Below are 23,499 nucleotides of genomic sequence, written 5' to 3' on the forward strand. Positions count from 1 at the left end.
CAACAGTCCGGTATTCAGGGCTCTTTTCCCATCTGGAGAAGACCCGTGTTCACATCCTTTCTTCAAATCAAGCTAAGCTGACACCAGTATCTCTGACTCTGCTGTCATAGCAGACTGCCCTATTGCATGTTTATGCCTAATCTTGGTTCTCATCCCTATGTATATTTAGGATATTTGTGTGTGTGTTGGGGGGGAGGGGGGGGCGTATTGTTTGTTTGTTTTACCTTAAGTGCAGAAAGAAAACTTTGAAGCCTTCATTCTCTCCCTCCCCCTTTCATGAAAGAGAATTTTTGTTTTCTGGCCAGCACCACCTCAAACTCCAGTTAGCACCATAGGCCATTTGACTTGCAATGGAGTGGAACTGACTGCATCTCATCATAGAAAGTAGCCCTGGACAGACACACTAGTCTGTTTGTTGCAGGATCCAAGGGGCTGATCATCTGTGTGACATTTCTTTCTCAAACTTCCCTTTCCTCTCTGCTGAGTGAAACAACATTGTTCTTGAAGGAAGTAAGGCCTCAGATTACAACTTATTAGTGTCTGATCCCTTCCTAGAAAAGCACAGTTATACATTTTCTTTTGGCATTACTATTGCCCAGGCCTCTAATTAGCTGCACCCCTGGACTGTTTTGTTATTTTACCATACTGGACCTTAGCTGGGGTCACAGGTCTATTGAAACAGACACCATACAGACCAATTGCAAATTATATGATCTCTTTCCCAAACAACAATTTGCCAAGAGTCAGACAAGAAATTACAGGCAAAAGACAGAACCCAAATATCCTGCATCCTCAGTTCAGTCCATTAACCAAACAACTTTCTCCCTCTTGCAGTAATTCCTATGTCTCACTGATAGTACCTTTCCAAAACACTAGATGCAATAAATAATACGTGAGATGGAAACTATAAACGATGAGCAGAGCTGGGAGTACAACCATGTGTGTTGGTAGGAAGGTTGTTTTTATGTTTTGCTGACACAGATGAAATGCAAAGTAGGTAAAATCTGGTTAGCCTAAGGTGTCATCTGATACTCTGAGAAGCAGATCGATATAAAGCATTATGTTAGACCTTGCATGCCAAGACAGTATCTGTGAAAAGACAATAGGATATCATGAGAAAAATAAACACATAATTAAATGATTGACTAGGAAAATGTAAAAAATAAAAATAATAATAATAAAAAAAAGAAACTTCATGAAGGTTATTGGAAAACTGAGGAGGATTTTAGTGAGAGAAAAAAAAATAATGTAAAGAAAACCAATTTTGAGATATTCATTACAGAAGAAAGAAAAAGAAATCTTTCAAATAAAAACTTTCATTTATGCCTAGGGGAAAAAAAAAAAAAAAAAAAAAAAAAAAAAAACAAAAAAAAAAAACTTCCTGTTCTCAGGCTAAAGCACACAAGCATGAATTATTTAAATCAATGAAATCTTCATCAGCTAAAAGCTTAATAAAGGTGATACCATTTTAATTTCAGCTCTGGGCCTTGAGCAGATGGGAAATAGTAAATTCTAGACCATCTCAATGGAGTTTGCATACACACTTCTTTAGACTGTATGGGGTTTCCCCCTCTTCCAGGAAAAGTAATTGTGACTTGCATATATGAGATACTGAAATATCAGCCCTAAGAAATGGCAAGGGGGAGATTAAAGGAGCAATCATAGACAGGGTACTTGCTGATAAAACTGACTTGAAAACCATGGAAAAGATAAAGACAGTGGCACCTTTCATTCAACTATCCAAATTAGGGATTATGAGCCAGTATTTTCTAAGAAAAAAATACCATCATCCCACTACAAGCTTCCCTAGGATGATAACTGCAGTATTTTGTTCCAGCCTCCATTATGAATGCATTTTGTCTTTTACTGATGCTTAGAGGTGGAGAAGAGACAGTATTCCTGTTCAGTAGATAAGAAAACTGAGACCAAGACTATGTGAACTCCACAAAGTCACACAGAAAGTCTAGGTCAGTGCCAGGAATAGTAGTTGGACCTCATGACTCCTGAGACCCTGTCCAGGCATTAAATACAGGGGTGCTATTAAGCCAGGGAAAATTTTTAGTATCCCAGAGTGTCACTCAATCATCCAGCAGCCTCAAACTACAAGGCTTTTAGTACTGAAACACATGACAAAGCATGCACTGGAGAATATGCTCATGGTACATTGGGCTATCTGCTATGGAGAAGCAGTGGTGAAAAAATGCCATCCCTAAAACTGCATTCTAATGTCACAGGTCTTGGTTAGTGCAGAGAACACCACCACAAACCTCTGAGATGAAGCTGAATGGCCGGGTTATCTGCTTTGTCTTCCAGGTGGGTCGTAGACAGAAGAGCCGTCTCCCTGTCCCACTGTGGATGGCACAGCTGCTGCAGTGATTGTGCTAAGGAGGGGGGTGGCCCACTGAACCTCATAATATAATGAATAAGAGTGGTCTGTTCTCAGCAGTAAGACTGCCACAAAAATGCTTAGGAATACAGCTCTAGCTAGAAAGAATCAAGGTTTGCCAGGAACCTGTCACAGTTTCCCATCACATCTTTATTTCTGAAAGCGGTGAACAAAGCACCTTTTTGATTCTTGAACAATGATTCCTCCAGAAATAAAGCATGTCTTTATGTTACAGGAATAGCAGGTTCTCAGATGAGATTTGCAACTTATATGAGGCCTACTAGAGAAGTGCATGAAATCTCAAATTCCTTTTGAAACTTTTCTCATCCTCTGTTGGTGACAGTAATAATAAGGCAGAAACCTATCCAGCAGCGTAGCTGAACAAGAGTTGGTCCCCACTAATGTCATATTGGCACTATCAAAAGTTCATTTACAGCTGGGATTCGGAGCATTGACCAGCACTCACCAGCAGCCCATGCTTTTATGTCCCATGGTGCACAGCTACCTTTTGGCTGTGCAGGTAACGGTGGGGACAGGGCTGTGTCCACCCCAGCTTGCTATTGTGCATGACATGAAATGTCATTCCTCCTCCTTTCAACTTCATTCACCTTGTGTAGGCAGGGGAATGGTGCACATTTGTTCTGACATAAATACAGTTGTATTTGTAGGTTTAGGACGGAGCTGGTGAGAATAAGCTCATTGAGTAAGCATGTTCCAGTAGCATCGCTCAGTCTCTTTCTGTTCCTTAGGGAAGAAAAGTCCATAAGGGAAATTGTGAAATAATGCTAAAGAGGTATGAGCAGAAAACCAGCAAGGACTGATCAGAATGGGTCAGACTGAGGAGTTCTGTGCTGTAGAGAAGCAGTGGAGAAAAACTGCCATTCCCAGGGATATTAGAAAAAGTTCATCACCGAGAGGGTGGTCATGCACTAGAACACACTCCCCGGGGAAGTGGTCATGGCACCAAGCCTGCCAGGGTTCAAAAAGCATTTGGACAAAGCTCTCTGTCATATGATCTGATTTTTGGGTGGTCCTGTGTGGAGCCAGGGTTTGGAGTCAGTGATCTTTGTGGGTCCTTTCCAACTCAGGATATTCTATGATTTTATGACTGAGCTGAATTCTACTCCAGTCTCATTTTTCTAGCTGAGTGTTTCATCGTTTATGTTGTTGCTCTCTTCCTCTGCAAAGCCTTATCTTGCACCATCTCTTTTAAAAGCCTGACCTGGGGAAACCACATTACTGCTCTCCTTGAGGCTGCGTTATAATTTGGCATCCATTGGTAAGAAGATACATGTCTCCTAAGTATCTGCCAGAGCTACCTCCATGTTGGTTCCCAGCACCAAAGGCAGCAACTTAGTGGATGCTGCACAATGTTTTGCCACTTGTCTATGCTGTGAAACAAGGATAGAGGAGAGTGTGACAGTCAGATCCTTAGCTCCTGTGGTTTTCTGTGCCTTGTCAAGGTCAGAAGGGCAACAGTCCCTCCCGAGTGGAGGGGAAGAGATACACAGCTTCACAGAGCTGCTCATGAAATGGCATTTCATGCTCAAGGGTACAGGTAAATCAGGAGAACAACACCCTTCCCTTCTGCAATGTGCCCATGGGCTTCCGTCATTTCTCACTAAAAGTCCCTTTATCTTCCTTCCCTTTCCTTGTGCACAAGCAACAGAACACAGTGTTTTCCCCCCAGCATCAAGGCTGCCACTGGTGATGCTCAGAGCTATTGATTTCAACAGCTCTGAAGAGCTCTTCAAACCAGTAAGGAATTTTAATCACTTCACAGGGTGGCAGGACCACAAAGGAACAGAGAGGAAAATGGGTTTCCATGTAATTGTGGAAGGAATGGGGAATGCAGAGTTTGAAAAGCAGAATTACAGCCCGAGGCTCTTGTAGGCATTGTTATGCAAATCAGCATGAAGGCAGGCAGCTAGGATTTCTCCTCCAAGTTCCTAGTGATACCCACAGGCACCAATTTTTAATTAGAAATTATCTGAAATGCTCAGCATGCCCATACGTGCACTAAAACACCTGTGAGAGTCCCCATTCCTCCACTGGGTGTGACAATACACAGACCAGTGCCCAGTGCCAACATGGAGTCATACCATGGTTGGTAGGAGAAGGGTTTTGGAGGAGTAAAATTCACTTGCCAGTGGAGTAAAGGATTGTGTATGAAGATCATATTTGTGCCATGCAGAACATAGTCTGCACACAGTGGGTCTGAAAGTAATATACTGTTCAAGAAAGCAACACTGTCATCAATGCCTTTTAAAAAGTCCGTGAAGCTTGCTCAGGAGGATGGTTAAATTAAGCTCATCTTCAACCCTTCTGTGGATATATTGGCCAGGCAGAAGGTGGGAAGGACAATTGTGTTGCTGCTCCTTGCAGTTTCTAATCCACTGAAGATCAGCTCTTGTGATTCCTCTCACAGACAAATAAATATTCCATGATCTTACATCTACCAGCATTTTCATCCCTATCATGTGATGGAGCATTGAAGGCATGCTGAAACCTGATGGTGCAGACAAATATGTTATAGCTGTAATCATGTAAATGCTTTCAATTGAACTTTCAGTACTAAAAGAATATTTCATCTTAAAACCTCTACCAGGTGAACTCCATCTGACATTAAATTTGCTGATTCCAACACAGGTTGTTCCTGTTTGTTCTCACAGAAGCCTTGGGTCCATCCAGGAGACATGACAGAAGGGTGAACCCACAGGCAAAGAAATGATGCTTCAGCTCTTTTTTTTTTTTTTTTTTTTTTTTTTTTTCCTAGAAGATACTTCCCTCTGGAGTATTTTTTTCTGGAACTGAACATGAATTTAAGCATTCTGGTCCTGCTGTACCTTTTAAGCGGATTTCCTCATGAATACCTCATGTGCTTTTATAGCAGAGGAAAAGATGGCTGTCACACAGAGGTGCTTCAGCCAGCCTTGAGTTGGAGCCGTGCATTCTTCCCCACACACAGAAAAACAATTGGATGGCAAGTACAGGATTCAAAGTCAGCTTGCTAGTCGAAAAACATAAATCACATAAGGTTGAAGTCATCCTTTATTCACAGTGAGTTGTATCTGATTTGCACTGAAAGGAATGCATTGTACATACAGTAAAATTGGTAATTAGGGAAGACAGGAAGGTGGAAGCTGACTGAGAATTTGGATCAAGATACAAGTTTTTGTATGACATTCCCAATTCCAAAGGTATTTCTAGATACCTAAGCAATACTTGGCCCTCATTATTATTAATTTCATCTTCATTACATCGCTCTAAGGCAAGCAGCATTCAGCTTCCTCTCTGAGACGGCAATTAATCATATTGGATGCATAGTAATTGACCCAAGTAAAGGAACTTAACTTATCTATGGTTTTTGGCTTCCTGCAAGCCCTTTTGCTGTCCTTCCCTCTGCTTCTTGCTTCTTCCACAAGCCGAATCAGGGCTGCAGCCTGAGCCACCCTTACTGAAACATCCCAGATGCATTTGCAAACACAGATGCTGCAAGGGAGGCACCTTGCAGCCAGCTTTCTGCCATGGTGAGAAGCAACAACTTGTAGTGCAACATGATGGTGTTCAGCAGCATGGACAGAAGTGCTGGCTGCGTGCAGATAGGCAGCTCTGATAGCTCTCAGCCCATTACACTAATGGAAAATTGCAGTTTTGCCAGTTCTATTGCTTTGCTGTGCTTTGCACCCCTTCATTTCAGAAATAAATGTTTCTCCATGGACATCATCCTGGCTTGATTAAATCACAGGAATACACAGTGTCTGTTTGTAAAATTATGTGACTACTAATTAATTTATGTCATCAAACAATTATTTTCTACCTCATTAGTATATGAAATGTGAAGATTGTGTCAGCACTTTTGCTGGCAGCCTTGTGCTCACTAGTTTGTAACCTTGGCCAGAAAAATAATAATAATAATAATAATAAAGGAAGAGGGAGATAGGGAAAAGACTCAATTTGACAATCTGCAATGCATGTTTGAAGCAACAGGTGCTGCAAACTGGTTATTTTCATGTTTTCCTTGGTGTTAGATGACTGAAATACCACCACATGGAAATTTTTGTCAGTCATGATTTGATGACTAATATATCATGAAAGGGAAGAGTGGGGAAGTGGAACAAAGAATAGTGAGAAGGATTGTTCTAGTGCTCACATACCACAACAGAATGTCATCATGTGCACCTCATGGCCCTGTTTCTCAACCTGAACGACAGATCTCACACAAGGTATTTGGGTCAGGTGACGGAGGTTTCGCTTCTCAGATTATAAGACAAGGATCTGAAACAACACTTCGCATGGGAAATTGTGGGACACCACAGTCAGGGTAGCAAATATAGGTGGAAATGAAGGTAAATTTGAGCTACCGGGTCCAACAAGGCCCTGCCAACAACCACATACTTACCTGCTTGCTTCACAAAGGCCCTCATCACGTTCAAGGAAGTTTCCCATGATCATTGTTTATAAAAATAGCAAACAGATGTGGTGATCGGCTAGAAGTACATGAGTAGGAGTCAGAACACTTTTGTCCTTGACTGTTTGCTGTCTTTCAGTATGTTAGTTGCTCATCTGATTATTTTTTTCTGGCATTCCTCCAGCCCCCAAGTATTTCTGTTTGTTTGTTTGTTCAAACATTTGGGCCAGGACAAAATTTTAATTCTTCCTGAGGTTTTCTGCTTCACAAGGGATGAATAGTTTTAGTCCAAATTCCCACTGCCCTATTTTGATGATCATTCTTGCTGGATTGAATCTTTCTTTAACTTGAATTGCCTCAGGTTGTGCTGGGGAGGTTCAGGTGGGAAATGAGGAGACTTTTTTTTTTTTTTTTCTCAGAAAGAGCAGTCAGGCATTGGAATGAGTTGCTTAAGGAGGTGGTGGAGTCACCATTCCTGGGGGTGCTTAAGGAAATGTTGGACCTGATGCTTAGGGACATGGTTAAGTGGGTGATGTTGTTAGTTGGAGAAGGTTACAACCAGATGATCCTGAAGGTCTTTTCCAACCTTAATGATTCTATGATTTCAACCGTTGAGGATGTTTCAATCACGGAAGATAAAGCCTATCCAAGAAAGGAAAACAAGTACAACATACTCAAACTACTTTTCTCTTTAATCATCTCAGACAAAATACAGGATTGATATCTCTGTCACTAGAGTTTTTCCAATCTCAGCAACAAAACCACAGCTGACATGCTCTAGTGTTGGTCCTTCTTCAAGCAGAAAATTGAATAGATAATATCCATAGTTCCTTCCAACCAAACTTTTAAGTTTACAGAAATGTTTATGTGATATTTAAGTGGCATTTCTTCACATTTTAGTCCACTTACTGCTTTGTTTTTCCCTAATTTGGAATTAAAAAAAAAAAAAAGACATATTAGAGACATAATAGAATTCATAGCAGAATTTCTGAGTTTCTATCACAACTACTTAGACAGAAACTTGACTTTTTTTTAATGACCTCTTAATGGTCATGCCCAGTGGCTAAGGATTCTAGTGAAAATATCAATCTGAGGGGAAAGAAGGTCATGAGTTCAATACAGCAGATAGGACCCAGGAGAACTTCCTTTGCCACAATCTGGGTAGTTCTAACAGATTTACTCATGCTTTATACATACAGTATGCTGCTCAAGAATAAGAAAGGGAATAGACAAATAACATAATTAATGCCTAAAATGAGTGATGTGAAGACTCCTCAACATTACATTAAAAGATATCAGATCATTTCCATTCAAATGAAATGTCTTCAAGTACTCATTGAAGAAAAAACACTACAGAAGGATTTCCAATGTATGAGGCCATTATTAGAGCTCAGAACATTCTAGTCATGCCTGACCTGAGGGAAAATAAAAACAATGAATAAATAAAATAAAATTATAAATATATTTTCCCCAATTATTTTGGGAACATTTATTTTTTAAAAAAGTTCTTTTTTTTTTTTTTATTTTTTTCCCTAATATCAGTGCCAAATAAATAAACTTTGAAGCTTGATAACAGGCACACAATAGAATGAACAGTGTAAAAAAATTAATTCTGAAGTTGAAAATATCGAGTATTCTTAATTACCTACACGTGAAAATTCCCCTGGTTTAGCAGCTTAATATCTAGAGAGATGTGAAACTCAGCAGTTTCAGTTCACAGAACATAATGAAAACATTCTTAGATTTTGATTTGCATGGGGTCACATTTACAAAGCTTCTCTAGAGTTTCGTATTCAAAGAAATCAGACACTGAGGTATCAAACTGAGGGTAAAGTATTGGCTCCACTTAACCCAGGGGTAGTTTTGAAACTAATTGTTTTGTTGGCTGAAATTTACTGAAACTGGTCCTCTACTTTGGTGAATTTCCCTTCAAGTCTTTTGATGTTAGTGTTGAAATGTCAAATAATCCACCTTATAGGGAAGTCCACTAGAATTAAACTATAGTGAAATTAATAGTTAAAACAAGAAATAAAGAAGCTGACAGTAAAAAATGACATAAAATCTAAGGAACCATAATAGAAAATTGTAACATGTCTCCACATTTTATGAGTTTGCTCATTAAGCTCCACAGCAGAGATATAAACTTCTCTATTAAATTCTATTGTAGGACTTTAAAGAAAATCTATATTATTTTATCACATTGTTGGTTAGGTGTTCATGGCAAGATCAGGACACATCATAAGTACCATATCGGTGTACATTATACAGCCCAATGTCTGAACATTAGACTTAACAAAGAAATATTCCACCCTATTTAAAACATTTGGACAACTGAAATTTATAGTCAGCTACACAATGCTTATATTTGTCTTTAGCACAGAAATTATTTAAATGCATATTTTTATTTACAAAAATGTAATTTTTAAAAAGTATTTGTTCATGCTTTTTTTTTTTTTTTCTTTTTTTTTTTTTTTTTTTCCCCAAGCAATTCTGTCTTCTTGAAGTTTCTAACTCTCTGAGGTTTCTGTAAATATCAGACAGCATGTCACAGAACTTTTTACAGCAATGCAATTCTCCTTGGAGTTCACAGTATGCCTAAACAATATCACTCCAAAGAACATTTCTGGTGGTATGAGGAAAACATCTGAATATATGGAGTTAATACATCAGTATCTCTTTGACCACAATTCAGTGTCACTTCTCTTCTACAGAAGATGTTTTCTTCTTGTGGAAAAATAGCCCGTTTTCTTAAGCGGTGATATGATTTCAGAAATCTGTAGGTGCTATAGAAAAAGCCCACAGGCTGACATTTCTATTTTTATTTTTCCATAAATATTTTTTTTTTCCAGTAAAAAAAGTAGAATTTCCCAGAGTCCATAGATAGCAGTGGTAAACTGATGAGTCTTGACACTGATTGACGTCTTCAGCACTGGAAAACCAAACAACATGACAAGGAGATCCCCTTTTAAAAAAAAAATATGAAAAATAAGAGGTTTAAGGAGGTTGGTATCCCTTCCCCCAGTGTGTCCCATGCTCTCCCCCAACTCATTTAGTAAAAGCAGTGGTAAAAAATAAAATAAGAAGTTCTGTTTTCTACCAACAGACGTTGAACCCACTTCAATCCTCCTTCCTGTGTATATTTTCTGAAGCTTCTTCTGAGCTTTGTATTTCCTGAACCACAGAAGTGCCTAGTTTCCTGTCATTAAAAAGTGACTATAAGCTTTTACATAATCTGAGTGATCACAGCTTTAATGGCCTAATTCTCTCCTCTCTTGCACCAGACTTACTGTTACACACTGTTATTGTTCAGATATGTTGAGTTTTACCAGTATAACTAGTATGAGAATCAGGCCTATGGACCTCAGATGAACCAGTCTACATAAATTTTGTTGTTTATAACTAGTCTTACTTCCGACACACATCTAAATGTATGTGATGTGGTTTGGGGTGAGGAGATAAGTACACAGCATGACGTCCCTGTTGGAGCAGTATTATTTTAAGTTATTGCTGTGACCGATTTTTCCCCTTCAGTTGTAAATTTGCCCATGGGTGCTCCAGCCCATTAGCATTATTCCAAGGCTGTTTATGCACACACAGAACGCTGAATTGCACAACTGTCCTAAATGAACTGGGGCTGGGGGAATGAAACATTTCTCTCTGTGTCTTCCTACTTCACGTGAAATGGGATTTAATTTCACAGGTTGGTCTGTGGGAGATGGTGTGGCAACAGCAGCGATCAGCATTTGCTCTGACTCTGAGGTCACCACCCACCTGATGCACAGAGATAAATGAGATCTTGCCTCTCACGCTGCAGAAGTTTGCTTTGGAGATATGACCTTCATGAGTGTAAACTAGCACAGCTCTACTGCTTCAGTAATATTTAGAACTATGGTACTTTCACATGGAGAGCCAGTTTGAGCCCCTGGATTCATAGTTCAAGACTGGGATTTCCTAGGCTGGAGTATGAGGGCAGACCTCAACCTCCTCTTGCTACTCTCCTCCCTCCATCCCACCTGCTCCCTCCCACCTGCTTATGGGGCAGGTTTGCTCAGGGCCTCCTGGGACAGTGCAGCTCTGGACCAAGTCCCTCTGTGGCCCAGTTACATCCTGGGCTAGAAAGTGACATTATTGCTTTTATTTCAACAAATCTAGTGTTGAGCAGTAGGTGTCAGCACTGAGACACATCCCTTTTGGAGGGAGTAGCAAGTCTTGTCCGAGCCCTAAATTCTTTTTTGTTGTTGTTGTTTGTTTGTTTTTGTTTTGTTTGTTTTGTTTTGTTTTTGTTTGTTTATGTTTTTTGTTGTTTGTTTTGGTTTGTTTGTTGTTGTTGTTGTTGTTCTTTTGTTTTGGTTTTGTTTGTTTTGTTTTTTTGCTTGTTTGTTTGCTTGTTTTATTCCATCTCTAAACCAGGGTTTAGTTGAGGGACATGTGAATTATGGTGGCCTTTTGTCACAGCCTAAGTCCCAGTTTTGGTGACTTGGTGACTGAATTCTACCCACAGAGAACAATTTGTAATGACCAGAGCCCAAAAGGGTTCTCAGCAAGATTAAATTGAACATCTGGAAATAACATAGGAAGCTAGAAGTTCAATGAGGTTGAAACTGAACCAAAACCAGATACTGACAGATATAGAGAAGGCCAGACCCAGTTCATGTATATTGTTGTGGAAAGAGGGGTTATAGACTGGAGAATTAGATGGAAATTCCTAGATAACATTCCACTATATCTTTATCTATCATGATTCTTTCAAAAGAATTATAATCTCATTAAATTGAGAAATACTAAAATTAAATCTTCTACCACACTTTCCTGAGTAACAGGAAAAAGTAACCACTGATTACCATCTACATTTTATCTGCCTGTTCATGGGCAGTAAGTGATCTTTGTAAAAGAGCACATAGAATATCATTAGGGATTTATAACTTATAACTTATAACTTTTATAACTAATTTTTTAATAGCAGATTCATTGTGCTGAAGGACAGGTTAGCAGCCATTGTTCATGAAAAGGTTTAATGCCTGTTGTTTAAAGTATTTGGAGATGTTACATAAATATCTCTTACCATGACAGTAATGTTCTCTATTGTACTTGAAAATATCGGTGATGTGGTGTCAGACATGAGCTGTGGGAAGAGTGAGAAGGGATGTCATTCTGTCATGGCATTTGAATTTCAGTGCTTGTTTGAATGCTTGGATTCAGGGTGTTGTTGGAACTGCTTAGGTCCATATGTTGTGTCGATACACCTACACGTGTAGTTGATGCTAGGGGGGTGCAACAGCAGATTTTCTCCTGTCTCTGAAAAATTTGGTCATTGTTGGTAGACTCTACAGCAGACTTCCAGCAGAAAATTTTGGGACCTTTGTTCTGCTGACAATGAAGAGGAAGTTCATTCTTAAATAGTATCTACTGGTTTGTCACCACTGCCTCTGTAGAAGGGAACATCATTAGCAGAATGGGTACAGTTTTGCCCCAGGCAGGGACCAGAATCAGAGAGAGGATTTAGTCTAAGCCATGCAGCTATCCATACTTTCATAATATTCCTGCTCTGCACTGAAACAGAGGAGACTTAAAAATTGTTTATGCATAGGTAAAATAGTAAATCACCCCACCACTTTTCAGTGTTCTGAACACCAGCCTGTTATGTGGAAAACCCAGGGTTAAGGACTTACTCTACCTAGTTCAGAATAGGAACTTAAATTTCACTCTCATGCACTGCAGGTGAATGCTTTAACCACTGAATAATTTCTCAAGTGTATCAAATGTTTATTTAAATAATGTAGGGCTTTAAAAGAAGTAGGAGAAAGACACAACCCAGAAAAGCCTTATGGCTTGAGACTACATCTAAGACAGAAAAATGAAAGTTTGCATTCTGGTTTGAAACAAGCCGAACGGGAAGTTGGACTGGACTGAAGGTCTTGGCGGTGCATGCTGTTTCCTGATGAAAGTCATAGAAAAGGTTTAGCCACAATGAATCATCACATTCTACAGGGGAATAAAAATTAAAAAAAAAAATAACGCCCCACACAAAAACACTTCCTTGGAAATTTACCAGTAAATTCTAAGGTGTCTGATCCACACAGTCTGCTGAATGCAGTGGGCATAATTCCATTGGCCTCAGAAAGATTTCAGTGATGCTCAGGTTAATCAAACATGATTATTGCAAGAAGATTAGACCAAGGAAGAGAGCAAGAGAGAGAGAAAAAATAAAAAAAAAAAAAAAGTGATTTTTAAAAAGAGTGGGAACAAGAAATGACGTGGTCAATCATTCAAACCACACTTGAGTCAGGAAATATGTAGTGAGTGTGGAGAAGATAGAGAACACTGGACTCTGGAGCACACGACTCAAAAATTTCCAAAGATATGGGAGACAACATTCTGAAAAAAAAATAACTTTTAGTCATCACATTCCAGTTCTTGAAAAGGGAAAGAGAGTAGATGATGAAGAGTAAAAGGAATGGTTTCTTTGCCTTGAGACTATCCCGTCTTTCTCTCACTGTGAAGGCATGCATGACTAACAACATAAAAGAGAGGAGAGTTTAATATATAACAAGGAAGAGAGCAGGAAATTTAAAAAGCTAACTTTTCATGTAGGCTGGGCATGCAGAAAGCTCAATGCACTTCATTCATCAAAGCAGATAGCAAGATAAATACTCAAGACTGACTCTTCCAACAAAACTATTTCCTCTATATTAAGGGTGGGCAAGTGCATTACACCTGCAAAGGAAACTTTCCAACTTTATCCTTCATGTGGTCAAAGCATCTTTTGCCCTCTGACTCAGTGGAGGAAGAATGAGGCCAACTGAATCATCTTCATAGCTATTGAGTCCATGGGAGTACAAAAAGCCTAGTCACTGGGGTCTCCACATCAGGTGGCAAACGCTGGTTTATTCATGGGGCAAAACTAGAACAAAAGTCAGAGATGAGAAACAAATCAAACATGAAAGGTCTGAGATGTTAGTCCTAAAGAAAGTCTTGGAATGGAGATGTACAGAAGGCTTGAGAACACTTCAAAGTTAGGTTGCAAGGCTCAGATGTACTGTTGCCAAAAGCACTGATTAATTGACGGTACAATGATTTGATAAAGCATTTCCAGAAATATTTGCATTGTTTTCCTACTAGTTTGTGCCACTTTCTTGCCAGTTCTCAGGCTTGAAGCTTTCCAGTTTGCAAAGTGGGGGATCCCTAAGATCCATTCATTAAAAAGTATTGCTGTCACCCAGAGGAGGAGCTGGAAGGCTCAAGGAACATTCAGGCTTTCACGGACAGCAAGGGAGAGTGACATTTTCTAAAGTACTCACAAGTCAGGTACTTCCAAGTATTTCACAAGGAAAGAAAACTTGAATTATTAAAATGCAAACTGAGTGCAGCCAACTGAAGAACTGAATTTTATTTAAATCATTATGATAAAATGAAATTTTATTATCATCAGCTCTGTTTACACCATAAGTATTGATCTTAAAAAGTGAAAAATACATTTTTGTAACAAGCCTTATAAAAAATCCATCAAGGATCTTAATTTTTGCTTCAGCCTGCTACTGCTGGCACAGGAATGCAAAGATTTAGAAAAAAAAGCATCAAAGAATTTCAAGAGAGACTCACGGGAAAGTAATACTAGCTGTGCAACAATCCCATGTTACCAGTACGGAGAAACAGACCAACAGAATGTAAGAGACCAGCATGAATTCACCTCAGAAGCTCATGAAAGAACAGACAATTCAACTTATTTCCCAAGTCAGAGCCTCATGTCTCACCCACAAGACCAGCATTCTTCCCTATAGATACTTTCCCCTTATGTTGTGTGGTTTGGGTATGTTTAAGTGTATAAAATTACATTTTTGCTGTTCTGCTTTTTCAGATGCTATCTATGAAGCAAGATCATATGTTAGAGCTTGCATTGCCTGCTGAAGACAGTAGCAGAGCTTCCGATGATTTTGGTGATTCTCTATCACCTATTTAATATCAAGAGGCCATTGGTGTTGTACAATGTGTGGAGAAATCATTTATCCCCTTCACCTCAATTTGCCACTCTTTTCCCTGAGGGAAAACAATATTTTCTTATAGACCACATGCAGATTCTAGCAGGAAATATTTGAAATATACCATGCACTTGAATTTGGGATTATTATTCCTATGATTTTGTTACCATTAGACCTGCAAGGGAAAGGTTTGTTTGGGCTGGTTGACATTATATTGAAGTATGGGGTGCAGTTCTCCTGAAAATGGCTAAAATTGACTGTAGCTTTATGGAGTACCAATTTCTGCTGAGGAAGTGTCATGTCTTGCCTCCTGTTTTCTCCCAGGAAGAACCATGAACTTTGGAAAGGAAATAACCCCCACAGAAGTAAGGATGATAAATTTGTAGTGTCCCTGCCTTCTCCTCCCCTCCTTCCCAAATCCGTTCAGTATGTTTTATGCAACCATAAAAGTAATTCCTATGTAGCTGAACATAGGTGTCATAGACTTAACGGGACTGCAAATAGAAAAAAAAAAAATAAATAGAAGCAAACAATTGTGAGCATGTGTGTGTGTTCTCATGTGTTGGTACTGTGTGAACTCAGGATTTGCCGTAGGCATCCTGTAACCATCAGAACAGGAGAGCTTCCTCAACACAGACAGACAGACAGACAGACAGACAGAGCTGTAGGATACACCGAGCTGCCCTTGGGGGCTGCCTGTCTTCTCCAATGATGATAAAAGGTGTGTAGGTTAACTTGTAATAGGAAATGTCCCCATTAACTGAAGTTCAGTTTTATGAGCCATCCCTTTAATAGTGTAAAACTGATTTGTAAAAGGGAGAGGCGGTTCAGAAAAATAAGAAACAAACAAACAGATAAGATTTTGTGGTGGAATAACAGCTAAGACATTATGGCCTGTATAAATAAAATCTTAATGCCTTCCATCTTCAGAGAGGAGGAAAGAGATTTTGAATTCTGAAAAACACCCAAATATAAAAATCATCATATGGAAACACAAATAGGAGGCCTGCATGCAAACAGAGCCAGTTCCCTTTGCATAAATTCTGGACAGCCAGGAAAATTGAGACTGAATTTTCCATTTTGCAAGCAGCTAACTTAAGGAGCACAAAGTAGGCTGAAAACAACTGTGCTTGCTCAAACGTTCAGTGGCACTAAATGGTGGATTATCAGAAACCAGCAACTTGCTGTGTGTGCAGGGAAATCACTGCACCAAATGAGTTGGATGTGTTTTATGAAATGGGAGTCGTGCTCTCTAGCCACTCTCACTTAGAACACTGTTTCCTTCTGCTCCACTCACTCACACAAAGACACACACCTGTAAGCTATGCACTGAATGCCAAGAACTCCTTTACCAAACTTGTTCCAGCAAAAGAATTAAAACCTTTAAAAGGAAAAAAAAAAAAAAAATGGTTTTGCTCTTTCCCACACTCCACTCCTGCGTTCTGGAGAAGGCGGGAAATGAGTGACTTTGACCTATGCTTGTATTGCTGCCAGATTCTTCAACACATTAATCTGTTTGCTCTGTCTTTGTTTCAGTGATATGTTGCGTAACATGTGAGCAAGCAGAAAGCCAACTATGCACCAGCAGGAAGGCTTGGAGTACTCTGATTTTTGGCATGATGTGAGGTATTGTGAATTGGTATTAAATATCTGACAGTTAGCCCTCGGAATTGGCAGCCATACCCTGGAGACCAGTATCCCGAATAACCTAATATACAGAGTATAGCTGGGACCAAACCATGATTTCATTCATCCCCTGTGCACACATGCTCAGAGCAGTGAGCGTTTGGGACTCACTTGATTGTATCCTGTATGAAAGCAAAGCACTGCACTCGGACTTTTTTTGCTGCAGAGCTCCACACAAAGATGTGCCATATAGACTTCAGAGATGACTGAGGGATGACCATGCTGAAACTACTCAAGGTGAAAAATCTCAACAGAAAAAAAAAAAAAGTATATATATGTATATATATGCATATGTATATGCATATGTATATGTATACATATATCTGAGACATCTTGAATCTACTGGCCAATCGCACATATCAGTGATAGTAGCCTGAAAGTTGTAGAAGTTCAGAAGCCATGGTAACAGGGCACCTTAGATGACACATTGACCTGCTCTCTCCAGTGAGAAGAGCATAGGGCATCTCTCATCCATAGGGTTTGCTTCTCAGCTGATTTGCTGCCTTTATACTAATGCAGTTCTGCTGAGGTTCATGCCATAACTCAACCAACCAGCCATGACACAGAGCTTAGCTCTTCAGGATTTCACCGGATACCTTTCCACTGAGCTAGTGTAGTGATAACAGGCACTGCGCTCTGGGAGACATTTCAGGGCATATCTTTTCTTTCTCATGTAAAGGAAATAGTCCTGCACAGAAAAGTCTGATGAGCCTAAATACTCAGGCATGTTGTTTTAGATGGTATGCAAACACAAGGGCTCCTGAAGTCAAGAGCTGGCATTGCTTCTCAAACAAGGGCTCAAGTCCCTGCTGCAAGAGAGATCATTTCATCAGATAACCAGTTCTGGACTATGGCATCCTCTGTGCAACTAAAAGGCCTTGTGGAGCTGTAGCTGGCACCCAGATGAGTGCCCAAAAGCACATGTGCTCTCCAGGACACACAGGACAGAGTGATCAGACACTGCAGCTCACCCTGCTGCTCAAGGAACCCCTCCTGCCATGGGCAAGGATGAGCTGTACTCTGTTAATACAACTCCATCCACACTGTGGTGTAGCCAACTGCAAATTTTGGTGGTTTACATCCATTTCATACTTCCAAATACACGTTGCATCATAGTCATGCTGACTAGTGTTTTAGTGATCAGATCATAACTGAGAGTGGAGCAATTTAATAGTCACAGGTTCACTGCTTAGCACTTTGAATGCTTCTCAGCCACTCTGCTGCTCTCAGGGCAGACCTTGCTTTTTGAGGGGGAAGATTTGCAACCTTATTTAATATGGAGAAGCTCTGTCAGTTCCTGCAGAGGCTCCTGAGGATCTCTGCTTGTCACTGGCAGAACCATGTGCAACTGCAACTGCATTAGTCTGCTTTGCTTTTCAATTAGCAGTCAGTCTGCAACTAGCAGAAGCCTTGAAAGAATTGATTGAAAGTCTCACAACCAAATGGTATCAACCTGGAGCCAAGAAGGACATATTTTCATTCAAAACCCACAGAAATAGAGATCAGGATGGGAAAAAACAATTCAACACCACAAGTTAAAGGTAATTGCAAAGCGTGTTAAACTTTGATGGATTCAGGGAACAGGATCAGTGATCTCAGTTTTCCACAAGTTTCTTTCCTGCCTGAAGGCAGAAGTCTGAATTCATCTGTTAGAAATACATATGGGATGATGCATACAGAAACTTATTTTGCTTTTCCTAAGAGAATAATCAACTTCCCAGGATAAATGTTCTTTAAAGGAAACTATTGAAAAATACTAAAGGTTATAATGAAGTCTTTGTTAATGGTTAATAGAGGACAGACTCAGGGCAAAAACTCCCATCTAATTCCCCCCCACTGCTTTAGTCTGGCAGTCTTTAACAACACCACGAGGAAGAAAAGGAAGACTATTCCTCATTTTATTCATGCACAGAAAGAGAAATACTCATTTTCAGAGAGGGTAAAGCTGCATGCTATTCATCTTGCTCCTCTCTCTCTCAGATCCTTCTATTTCTTTTGCCATATCTGATGACTATCAGACTCTTTCCTGAACCAATTCAGCTCATTAAACCAGCAAAGCACTAGGAAAAAATAAAAGTGAATGCTTTTCTGCTGGTTTCATGAATTGAAATGGCTCAGTAAATGTCATCTGATCACCAAACCATACAAAGAAATGAGGACAGCCCAATGCGCAAGAAGTGAAGTTAAGAAAATAAGGGAATTGGGCTTCCATTTTCTGGCAGCAGCAAGCTGCTGGATCAGCTCAGCTGTAACTAGTCTGTAACTTCACTGATAGACTATAAAAGAGGAGGGAACTGAATCTGGTTAGTCCCTCAACATGCAGCCATCTTACATTTCACATTACTTACGGCCATGGCTTAACCTCTCATAGTCTGAGAAGGATGCTTTATGGCCTGAGCTCACAGGCTTTGACTGGTAGCTGGAAAATTCATAGGCACTGTTCCTTCATGTGTGCAGAAAGATGTGCGCATGAGAGAAGATACTAAATGGTCCTGAGCAAAAGGGAAGTATGAATTTGTGGGAAGAATAGGGAAATTCAGTCAACCACTAAATGTTACTCAGCAGATGCTTGCTTTCAATTTTATTTTATTTATTATTATTATTATTATTATTACATCCTATAGAGAAGGGAGGCCTTTTCTAAAAGCTCGTTTCTTTCCTTAAGGTGTTAAAGTGACAATACTATAAAGATGTGATTACCTGACATATACTTTGTTTTGTTTTGTTTTTTTCCTGGAACATTATTCCAGTGAGGCATACTGTTGTGTGACCCCTGAGGCAGCTTTGTTGGCACCAGTGACATTGTGGCAAACAAACAGACAGCAGCCAGCCTCTTCATCTGACTTTTCCAAAGCAGCCAACAGATCATGTAATGACACTAAGAAAATCACATGGGAAACCACACACATTCCAAGCAAAGGCAAGCAAAGCTAAGAGGAAACTGAACTTCACAATCTCACTGTTTAACATAATAATATTTGGGGAAACCTTATCAAATCATGCAAGAATGTTACAAAGAAGGAAAAAAAAAATGACACAGCCCAGTGTTATTAATCCAAATAACAGCTAAAAAAAATACCTATCAATGGTATGCAAATGTCCTGACAAAAACTTCACAATGAAGGTGTTGTTTCATTTCTTTTTGCCTTGCCAGGCATATGTCTTGAAGCCCAGTTTTCTAGCCTTTTGCATTGTGCCTGTAGCATAATAGCACTTGGTGACAACATCATGTGCTCAGAGTTATTACAGTCTTTAGTACTTTCAATTAAGCCATAGTGGCTTTAAAAGAGAAACTCCTAGCTGTCTTCACTGCTTTCTCTTCTGTTTCCTCCTAGCTTCTGCATCAAAATAGCTGGGCTTTGCAGCTTCAAAACTGCTGGTCTTCTGCTCTTTCAGACTTCCCTTTCCTGTTCTGCAATGTCCTGCAGTTCCCCTCAAGTGTCTCTTTCAGTGGGATTTAAATGCACGGTCCTTGGTCATGGTTTAGCAGCACACAGAGAAGCTGGTGAGGATAAAGGAGTAGGGGGAGGATGCAAGGTTCAAAACCCTCCTTCTACATTATAAGGGCCCTCTAAATGCAAATCACTTCCCAAATTGTGTTTGCACTAATCAGGGCTGGACACAGAAGCCAGAGACCTTTTCCATCAAACCAGGCATTGCTAGAGTGCGCACCACAATGCTACAGATGAACCAGCTGTATGCAAACCAGGGTATCGCACACCCCTTAGGGACACACATAATTTACCAAAACAAAACTTAACCTCCCCTCTGTCTGCAAAAGACCTCAAAGGATTTGTATCCCGTGTCTGCCTTTGAATCTTTTTTGATCCAGTCCTACGTTCTGAGTGTGACTAGTAGTCTGCTTGACTACTGCACAACACTTGTACGAAAATCAGAACCTGCATTTTCCGTCTTGCCCACTGGGAGTACTCAAGCAGTCTGGTCTGTTAAGATGTATTCATTTGCACCCTGACCTGAATCACAGGGATTGAGTCTTAGCTCACTTGGAGTTCTACAAACCAGGAGAAATGTCAGTAAGGCCAGTGGGGAAACATTACATGGTAATTTGCTTTTCCTTCTAACGCAGCAGTGCAATACTAGTTTTTTAAGCCCATAGAGGATCATCTCACAAGGAGAGAATATTCAGTCATACTTAAATGGATTTTTACATCTTTGCACCAATGGAGTCATGCGGAACAGTCATAATGAGGCCAAAGTATTGCCCTGCACTTCTCTGGCTATTTATTTGTTAAATAAAACATGATCAGGGAGCAACCTGTCACTGTGGGACCAAGGACACTTTGCCCTTTGTGGCCCTAAAATGTAAATGTTATTTGTAGGGGAATTTTTTTCAGCTCTCAGTGCGTGAACTAATGTAACATTTTCTTAAGATGAAACTAAGAACTTGTGTTACCTTCCTTCAGTGTAACATGAGGGTTTACAGGTGCAAAGTCAGCTGTGATATTCCTCTGGGATACAGCTGGGAACCTCATGGCAGTCTTATCTGTGCTGCATATAGGAAAGTTTGGAACAGAAATTACCTGAAATTTCAGACATTGCCTGAAATAGTGCTATTTGGCACATTTCCAGATCATGCCACACATCATGATGCCAATTAAACAATACTGATCTTTTGTCCCATACTGTCCCTTCTCTTCTCTTTTATTCACCAGTAGCCCACATCCAATGCATTTTACAGAGGCATTAAACTAGTAACAGAGCACAACTTGACCATCTGTACTTTGCTTGCTGACTGAAGGCTGATTATTGAAGAGCTTTGAGAGTCCTAGAGGAAAAATGTTCTGTATGGACAAAACAGCACTAGTGTGCCTTGTTCATTAGTATTTGACAAGCTATGACTCAAATACACACGTCAAATGGTAAACTGGATGAAAAGATGTTTTCTTTCTCAGGATTTCTTTTTTTTTTTTTCTTTTCTCCTTTTTTTTCTTTTTTTTTTTTTTTCTTTTTTCTTTTTTCTTCTGGTAAATGATAGCTACATTTCAGTGTCTAAAGTGCTTATACTCTATTCAAAATTAAAACCACAATATCAGGTAATGTGCTACTTCATGTGTTAATATAAATGTCCTCACTTTACAGACTATGTTCCCCTCCAGTGTAGAATATAAGCCATAAGAGGATGATCATTTTTTTTTCTTTTTTTTTTTTTTTTTTTCTTGTTATGATGGTAAACAGGTGCACCATCACCGTGCCTTGTTCACAAATGACAACAGCCAAATAGGGAAGAGAAACAGAACAAAAGCCAAAATTAGATCACAAATGTAACCTAAAAAATTCTAAGACAGGAAATCAAACAAAATGTGTTGAGGTATTTGATTTGTTTGACAGATGTTGGTATGTTCCACACCATCTATTAAAGTATGCCTCTTTCCTCGCCTTCCTTCCACCATGCTGAAGCTACTGCAGATACCCAGTTCCATAACAACTCAATTTAGACAGATGTAACTTTTATGAGCCCCAAAAGTACAACATCCCAACGTGGGAACTTCACAAGCACTGAATGAATCATCACATGCAGATGACAGACAAGTCAGTTCAGATGGCTAGACAAAGCAGGACTGCAGTGGTATCAGCTTGACAGGCAAAAGTAGCAGTATATCAGATTATTTAATCACTTTTGAAAGTTTTGTAGGTGTTACAAGCAAGATCTTATGCTGTCTCTTCACACTGTGTGATGTTTTAAACAGAGGAACTCAAAGCTGTAATCCCTTTCTCAGAACATCAGGACATGTTTCAGCAGAAAGAGCTTCCTACCACCTGTCAGCTCCATCCACCAGCCTGCTGGGCTAGATTCACCATCAGTTCACTTCAGGATCTTATCCCTGTTTCCCACAATATCTTTAGTATTATCTCAATATTCTTTCTCTGTACCAAACTTTTCTTTGCTAGATCACTACAGAGCTTTATCAACCTTGCAGGACAAAGGTGAGGGAGGTCATAGACTTTCTGAGTCTTATCTTTTCTACATTTGGAGAACGGGTACTGATTCCATCACCTGATTTGGGAAACAAACATCTCCTTGGCCTTTCTGTCACATGTTGACTCATCCTTTTAGACGTAAACCACTTGGAACATGATTGTCTGAAGTGTGTTCCTCCAGGGAGCTTGCTGGGTCATAACAACTCCTGGGAGAGTCTTGAAAAGGTGCCATCTCTTTGGGAATTGCTCGGGATTCATCACTGCCCATTACCTCTATCTCATTTTGTCCCCCTTTGGACACAGGTATAAGGGAAGAAAAAAGCCATCGCTCTTCACACACTGTGACTTTAATAATGATTGCACAAAGAATGAATCAAAGGACTTTCATAATCTAAGGTAAACCTTTGCCAAGACAACATGGCCTTGATTTCTTACTTTCCAATTTCAGATTACTAAATAGTGACCCCAACAGTGACTCCACCTTTAAATATCCACCTATCCACCTTTCCACCGCTACTTAGCTCTTTTTTTTGGTCACATTTATTTCACAAAATTGTGTATTTGTCTTGGACAGCAAGAGTTTCCTCCCAAGCAAACCAGGTACTGTAATGTGATACATTTGTTTTTTGGTCACCACTGAATGTAGCCTGGTATGTCTATTATATTAACTACTTGATCCTCTTTCCCACCTTCAGATGAGCTCATTCCACTAACTGTGAAAGGTTCATTTCCCCATTTATACAATTTTGCCCTTGTTGCCCACACCACACCTCCAGATTTTAGTAATTAGTACAAACTGGAGAGTACAGATGAATCACCAACAGATTCAATAGCTACCTGAGCTTTCTTCATTTGACTTGCAAGAAAGTCTGGAGGATTTTTTTGCTCATACCACATTACCAGACCTGCAAACTGCTCTTCAGCACAAATGCTGCTCCACGCAATGCGTGGCCTCATGCATGCTGTCTCTGTTTTCACCTTGGGTTACATGCAACACCAGAATAGAAAACATGAGTCAGAAAGGTTAAGGGTTAAAATGTTAAAAACAAAAGAGGAGAAAATTCATTCAGAAAACTGTGGTTTGTAATGGAGGAGAGGAA

Source organism: Oxyura jamaicensis, chromosome 2, assembly GCF_011077185.1.
Source record: "Oxyura jamaicensis isolate SHBP4307 breed ruddy duck chromosome 2, BPBGC_Ojam_1.0, whole genome shotgun sequence".
Classification (NCBI taxonomy): Eukaryota; Metazoa; Chordata; class Aves; order Anseriformes; family Anatidae; genus Oxyura; species Oxyura jamaicensis.